Consider the following 8,258-nt stretch of genomic DNA (forward strand, 5'->3'; position numbering starts at 1 on the left):
GTAATGCATTAAGTAAGATGAAATGATGTGGAGGAATTAACTCAAGCAATATGATGAAAACCCCATCTTTTTATCCTCGATGACAACAATACAATACGTGCCTTGCTGCCCCTACTGCCACTGGGAAAGGACACCGCAAGATTAAACCCAAAGCTAAGCACTTCTCCCATTGCAAGAAAAACCAATCTAGTTGGCCAAACCAAATCGATAATTCAAAGAGAACAAAGATATCAAATCATGCATAAAATAATTCAGAGAAGATTCAATTAATATTCATATATAAGCTGATCATATATCCACAATTCATCGGATCTCGACAAACACACCGCAAAATAATATTACATCAGATAGATCTCCAAGAACATCGAGGAGAACATGGTATTGATAATCAAAGAGAGAGAAGAAGCCATGTAGCTACTAGCTATGGACCCGTAGGTCTTTGGTAAACTACTCACGCTTCATCGGAAGGGCAATGGTGTTGATGTAGAAGCCCTCTGTGATCGAATCCCCCTCCGACAGTGTGCCGGAAAAGGCCCCTAGATGGGATCTCACAGGTATAGAAGGTTGTGGCAGTGGAAAAGTGTTTTCGTGGATACTTCTGGTGGTTTGGGAATATATGTGATAGATAGGCGAAAGAATTAGGTCAGGGGAGTCACGAGGGGGCCACAAGGTAGCGGGAGTTCCCTACCCCCTGGGCGTGCCCTCCACCCTTGTGGCCGCCTCGTGGCTCCTCCGACTTGAACTCCAAGTCTCCTGGGTGTCTTTTGGTCCAAGAAAAATCATCGCGAAGGTTTTATTCCGTTTGGACTCCGTTTGGTATTCCTTTTCTGTGAAACTCAAAAACAAGGAAAAACAAAAACTGGCATTGGGCTCTAGGTTAATAGGTTAGTCCCAAAAATAATATAAAATAGCATATTGATGCATATAAAACAACCAAAATAGATAATATAATAGCATGAAACAATAAAAAATTATAGATACTTCGGAGACGTATCATGTTATAAAAAGGATTGGGCTACCTTGCTGCACTTTTGTTACCATTACTACTTTTTGCCTGCTACAAATCTTGCTATTGAACTACTCGTTACAGATAATTTCCGTCCTTGCAGAATATACCTTGCTGAAAATCGCTTGTCATTTCCTTCTGCTTCTCCTTGGGTTCGAAACTCTTACTTATCGAAAGGACTACAATTGATCCCCTATAATTGTGGGTCATCAGGGAACCGTTCCCCCCTTGTGTGGCGCCCCTCCCTCTCCTAACTTATATATACTAGAGGTGTTGGCCCTTTTCAGCACAAAAGTTTTGGAGCATCCTCTAGTTCATCTAGCCCTAGTTCTAATTGGTTATAGTTGACTAATTAGAGCTCGGTCTAGTTTCTCTAATACTCTTAATTAGAAGACTAGTGTGGTTCTGATCTACTACCTCTAATTCGCCACCGATGATTGGCTCTAGACGACGAACCGTTGCTACTTCTTGAGCTTGCGTTGGTTTTTCCCTTAAAGAGGAAAGGGTGATGCAGAAAAGTAGAGGTAAGTATGTCCCTGAGTTAGAAAACCAAGGTATAAATACAGTAGGAGGCACAAGCAAGTCTCCAATCTATGCACCTGCACAAACAATCAAACACTTGCACCCAACGCGATAAAGGGGTTGTTAATCCATTCACGGTCAATTGCAATGGTGAGATCTGATAGAGATAGATATAAAAGATTACAAAAACATAAAACAAAATAAAAACAAATAAATTGCAGCAAGGTAGTTTTGGGTTTTTTGGTTTATAGATCTGAAAATATATGATGGAAAATAGAACCGAGGGGGCATAGGTTTCACTAGAGGCTTCTCTCTTGAAGGAAAATAATACAGTGGGTGAACAAATTACTGTCGAGCAATTGATAGAAAAGCGCAAAGTTATGATGATATAAAAGGCAATGATTATGCATATAGGCATCACGTCTGTGTCAAGTAGACCGAAACGATTCAGCATCTACTACTATTACTCCACACATTGACCTCTATCCAGCATGCATCTAGGGTATTAAGTTCATAAAGAACGGAGTAACGCCTTAAGTAAGATGACATGATGTAGAGGGATAAACTCAAGCAATATGATGAAAACCCCATCTTTTTTATCCTTGATGGCAACAATACAATATGTGCCTCACTACCCCTACTATGTCACTGGCTGAGGACATCGCAAAATTGAACCCAAAACGAAGCACCTCTCCCATTGCAAGAAATACCAATCTAGTTGGCCATACCAAATCAATAATTCAAAGAGAAATACAAAGATATCAAATCATGCATATAAGAATTCATAGAAGATTCAAATAATATTCATAAATAATCTGATCATAAATCCACAATTCATCGGATCTTGACAAACACACCACAAACGAATATTACATCGAATAGAACTCCAAGAACATCGAGGAGAACATGGTATTGAAGATCATAGAGAGAGAGAAGAATCCATCTAGCTACTAGCTATGGACCCGTAGGTCTGTGGTAAACTACTCACCCTTCATCCGAAATACGATAGGGTTGATGGAGCTGCCCTCCGTGATCAAATCCCCATCCAGTAGATCGCCAGAAAAGGCCCCAAGATGGGATCTCACGGGTACAAAAGGTTACGGCGGCGGAAAAGTATTTTCGTCCATGCCTCTGATGGTTTAGGAATACTTGGGAATTTATAGGCCGAAGATTATGGCTAGAGGAGCTCCGAGGGACCCACAAGGTAGCCCCCCCTCCCCGGGGCACACCCTGCACCCTTGTCATCGCCTCGGGACTCCTCTGCCTTGGTCTCCAAGTCCTACGCGTGTCTTCTGGTCCAAGAAAAATCATCGTAAAGTTTTATTCCATTTGTACTCCGTTTGACATTCCTTTTCTGTAAAACTCAAAAACAAGGAAAAAACAGAAACTGGCACTGGGCTCTGGGTTAATAAGTTAGTCCCAGAAATAATACAAAATCTCATATTAATGCATATAAAACATCCAAAAACAGATAATATAATAGCATGGAACAAATAAAAATTATAGATATATTGGAGACGTATCAAGCATCCCCAAGCTTAGTTCCCGCTCGTCCTCGAGTAGGTAAATGATAAAGACGGAATTTTTGATGTGGAATGCTACCTAACATATTTATCCATGTAATTTTATTTATTGTGGCATGAATATTTAGATCCAGAAGATTTAAAACCAAAGTTTAATATTGACATAAAAACAATAATACTTCAAGCATATTAATAAAGCAATCATGTCTTCTCAAAATAACATGGCCAAAGAAAGTTATCCCTACAAAATAATATAGTCTTGCTATGCTCCATCTTCATCACACAAAGTATTAAATCATGCACAACCCCGATGACAAGCCAATCAATTGTTTCATACTTTTGATGTTCTGAAACTTTTTCAACTTTCATGCAATACATGAGCGTGAGCCATGGATATAGCACTATAGGTTGATAGAATATGGTGGTTGTGGAGAAGGCAAAAAGAAGGAGATACTCTCACATCAACTAGGCGTATCAACGGGCTATGGAGATGCCCATCAATAGATATCAATGTGAGTGAGTAGGGATTGCCATGCAATGGATGCACTAGAGCTATAAGTGTATGAAAGCTCAAAAGAAACTATGTGGGTGTGCATCCAACTCGCTTGCTCATGAAGATCTAGGGCAATTTGAGGAAGCTCATCATTGGAATATACAAGCCAAGTTCTATAATGAAAAATTCCCACTAGTATATGAAAGTGACAAAATAGGAGACTCTCTATCATGAAGATCATGGTGCTACTTTAAAGCACAAGTGTGGAAAAAGGATAGTAGCAATGCACCTTCTCTCTTTTCTATCATTTTTTATTTTAGGCTCTTTGGCCTCTTTTTTCTCTTTTTTTCACTTCTCTTTTTTTTGTCCGGAGTCTCATCCCGACTTCTGGGGGAATCATAATCTCCATCATGCTTTTCCTCACATGGGACAACACACTAATAATGATGATCATCACACTTTTATTTACTTTACAACTCAAGAATTACAACTCGATACTAGAACAAATATATGACTCTATATGAATGCCTCCGGCAGTTAACCGAGATGTGCAATGACTCAAGAGTGACAGGTAAAAAAATATGAATGGTGGCTTTCGCACAAATACGAGGTCAACTACATGATCATGCAAAGCAATATGACAATGATGAAGCGTGTCATAATAAATGGAAAGTTGGAAGTTGCATGGCAATATATCTCGGAATGACTACGGAAATGCCATAATAGGTAGGCATGGTGGCTGTTTTGAGGAAGGTATATGGTGGGAGTAATGTACCGGTGAAAGTTGTGCGGTACTATAGAGGGTAGCAATGGTGGAAGGGTGAGAGTGCGTATAAACCATGGACTCAATATAGTCATAAAGAACTCACATACTTATTGCAAAAGTCTATTAGCTATCGAAACAAATTACTACACGCATGCTCCTAGGGGATAGGTTGGTAGGAAAATACCATCGCTCGTCCCCGACCGTCACTCGTAAGGAAGGCAATCAATAAATAAATCATGCTCCGACTTCATCACATAACGGTTCACCATACGTGCATGCTATGGGAATCACAAAATTTAACACAAGTATTTCTACCAATCCACAATTACTCACTAGCATGACTCTAATATCACCATCTTTATATCTCAAAACAATCATAAGGAATCAAACTTCTCATAGTATTCAATGCACTTAATATGAAAGTTTTTATTATATCCCTCTTGGATGCCCATTATATTAGGACTAAATTCATAACCTAAGCAAATTACCATGATGTTTAGAGACTCTCAGAATAATATAAGTGAAGCAAGGGAGTTCAATTTCTATAAAATAAAACTACCACCATGCTCTAAAAAGATATAAATGAAGCACTAGAGCATATTGCCTAGCTCAAAAGATATAAGTGAAGCACATAGAGTACTCGAATAAATTCATGATTCATGTCTGTCCCTCTCAAAAGGTGTGTAAAGCAAGTATGATTGTGGCAAACTAAAAAGCAAAGAATCATATCATATAAGACGCTCCAAGCAAAACACATATCATGTGGTGAATAAAAATATAGCCTCAAGTAAATTTACTGATGGATTGAAGACGAAAGAGGGGATGCCTTTCGGGGCATCCCCAAGCTTAGTCTCTTGGTTATCCTTGAATATTACCTTGGGGTGCCTTGTGCATCCCCAAGCTTAGGCTCTTGCCACTCCTTATTCCATAGTCCATCAAATCTTTACCCAAAACTTGAAAACTTCACAACACAAAACTCAACAGAAAACTCATGAGATCCATTAGTATAAGAAAATAAAATCACCACTTTTGGTACCATTGTGAACTCATTATTTATTTATATTGGTGTAATATCTACTGTATTACAACTTCACCATGGTTCATACCCCCCGGTACTACCCATAGATTTATCAAAATAAGCAAACAACACATAGAAAACAGAATCTGTCAAAAACAGAACAGTCTGCAGTAATCTGTAAACTTTGAATACTTTTGTAACTCTGAAATTTCTGAAAAATTAGCACAATAGAGGCAATTCATATATAAATCTTGTGTACAAAAATAAGGATTTTATTGTGCTTCTGTAAATTATGAATATTATTTTACTGAGCCAAAAGTTTTTGTTTTTCAGCAAGATCGAATCAATGATATACCAAAGTATCCCAAAGGCTTTACTTGGCACAAACACTAATTAAAAACACCAAAACACAATTACTACACAGGTAATAATGTGTATTCTCATAGAAACATCAAGGAAAAATATTGGGTTGTCTCCCAACAAGCACTTTTCTTTAAAGCCTTTTAGCTAGGGATTGATAATTTTAATGATGGTCACATGAAAGATAGCAATTGAAACACGAAGAGAGCGTCACGTAGCATGTGAAAAATAAGTTTAAGTCTAACATATTTCCTCTGCATAGGCATTTTATAAGAAAACAAATTATCAAGAGAAGCAAAAAATTACCATATGCGAGGAAGAAGAAAGAAACACTAGCAATCTCAACATAACGAGAGGTAATTTAGTAACATGAAACTTTCTACAACCATATTTAACCCTCTCATAATAATTACATGTAGGATCTTAATAAAATTCAACAATATATCTATCACATAAAATTTTCTTTTCAAGATCCACATGCATGCAAGGTTGACACTCTTCCAAAATAGTGGGATTATCATAAAATAAAGTCATGACCACTCCAAGCACACTTATATCAAAAATTTCATAAGGCTGATCAATCTCCAAAGTAGTGGGATCATTATTACCTAGAGTTGACACTCTTCCAAACCCACTTTCAATAATATTGCAAACATTATTATCAATTTCATATTCATCATGAGGCATAAATAAATTTTCAAGATCATAAGAAGAATCATCCCAATCATGATCATAACAATAAGTAGTGGACATAGCAAAATTAGCATCCCCAAGCTTGGGGTTTTGCATCTCATTAACACAATTGATATTCATAGAATTTATAATAACATCATGGCAATAAATCTTTTCATTAAAGGAGCTATCGTGAATCACTTCATAAATTTCTTCTTTTAACACTTCATCACAATTTCCAGATTCACGAATTTCAAGCAAAACTTCATAAAGATAATCTAGTGCACTCAACTCACTAGCAATTGATTCATCATAGTTGGATGTTTTGAAAAGATTAGCAAGTGAATGAGGATCTATAAACTCCTTGCTTCGGATCTTTAATAAACACACAATTATACCAAGCAAACAAGCAAACAAACCAAGTAAGACATACGGGCAAATGAAAAGACGAACAAAAGAAGGCGAATAAAAAGGCAAATATTTTTGGGTTTTTCTGAAAATGTTTTAGAAGTGGGGGGGAGGAAAACGAGAGGCAAATGGCAAATAATGTAATGCAAGAGATGAGGGTTTACGATGGGTACTTGGTAGTCTTGATGTAGAACCTCCCCGGCAACGACGCCAGAAATTCTTCCTGCAACTTCTTGAGCTTGTGTTGGTTTTTTGCTTGAAGAGGGGGTGAGGCCGCAAAGTAGAGATAAGTATTTCCCTCAGTTAGAGAACCAAGGTATCAATCCAGTAGGAGGTACAAGCAATTCTCCCATCTATGCACCTGCACAAACAATCAAACACTTGCACCCAACATGATAAAGGGGTTGTCAATCCCTTTACGGTCAATTGCAAGGGTGAGATATGATAGAGATAGATATAAAAGATTACTAACACGTAAAACAAAAAAAATGCAGCACAATATTTCTGGGTTTTTTGGTTTATACATCTGAAAATATATGATGGAAAATAGACCCGGGGGGCAATAGGTTTCACTAGAGGCTTCTCTCTTAAAGGAAAATAATATGGTGGGTGAACAAATTACTATTGAGCAATTGATAGAAAAGCACAAAGTTATAACGATATCCAAGGCAATGATTATGCATATAGGAATCACGTCCCTGTCAAGTAGATTGAAACTGTTCTTCATCTACTACTATTACTCCACACATCAACCGCTATCGAGCATGCATCTAGAGTATTAAGTTCATAAAGAACGGAGTAACGCCTTAAGTAAGATGACACGATGCAAAGGGATAAACTCAAGCAATATGATGAAAAGCCCATCTTTTTATCCTTGATGGCAACAATACAATACGTGCCTCGCTACCCCTACTATGTCACTGGGTGAGGACACCGCAAGATTGAACCCAAAACTAAGCACCTCTCCCGTTGCAAGAAATACCAATCTAGTTGGCCAAACCAAACCGATAATTCAAAAAGAAATACAAAGATATCAAATCATGCATATACGAATTCAGAGAAGATTCAAACAATATTCTTAGATAATATGATCATAAATCCATAATTCACCGGATCTCGACAAACACACCGCAAAAGAATATTACATCGGATAGAACTCCAAGAACATCAAGGAGAACAATGGTATTGAAGATCATAGAGAGAGAGGAAGCCATCTATCTACTAGCTATGGACCCGTAGGTCTGTGGTAAACTACTCACGCCTCATCGGAAGGGCAACCGTGTTGATGTAGATGCCCTCCGTGATCGAATCCCCCTCCGGCAGATCGCTGGAAAAGGCCGCAAGATGGGATCTCACGGGTATAGAAGGGTACAACGGCGTAAAAGTATTTTCGTTGATGCCTCTGATGGTTTGGGAATATTTGGGAATTTATAGGCCAAAGATTAGGGTTAGAGGGCTCCGAGGGACCCACCAGGCAGAGGCTACCCCCC

This window comes from Triticum dicoccoides, chromosome 7B (genome assembly GCF_002162155.2).
Source record: "Triticum dicoccoides isolate Atlit2015 ecotype Zavitan chromosome 7B, WEW_v2.0, whole genome shotgun sequence".
NCBI classification, from domain to species: domain Eukaryota; kingdom Viridiplantae; phylum Streptophyta; class Magnoliopsida; order Poales; family Poaceae; genus Triticum; species Triticum dicoccoides.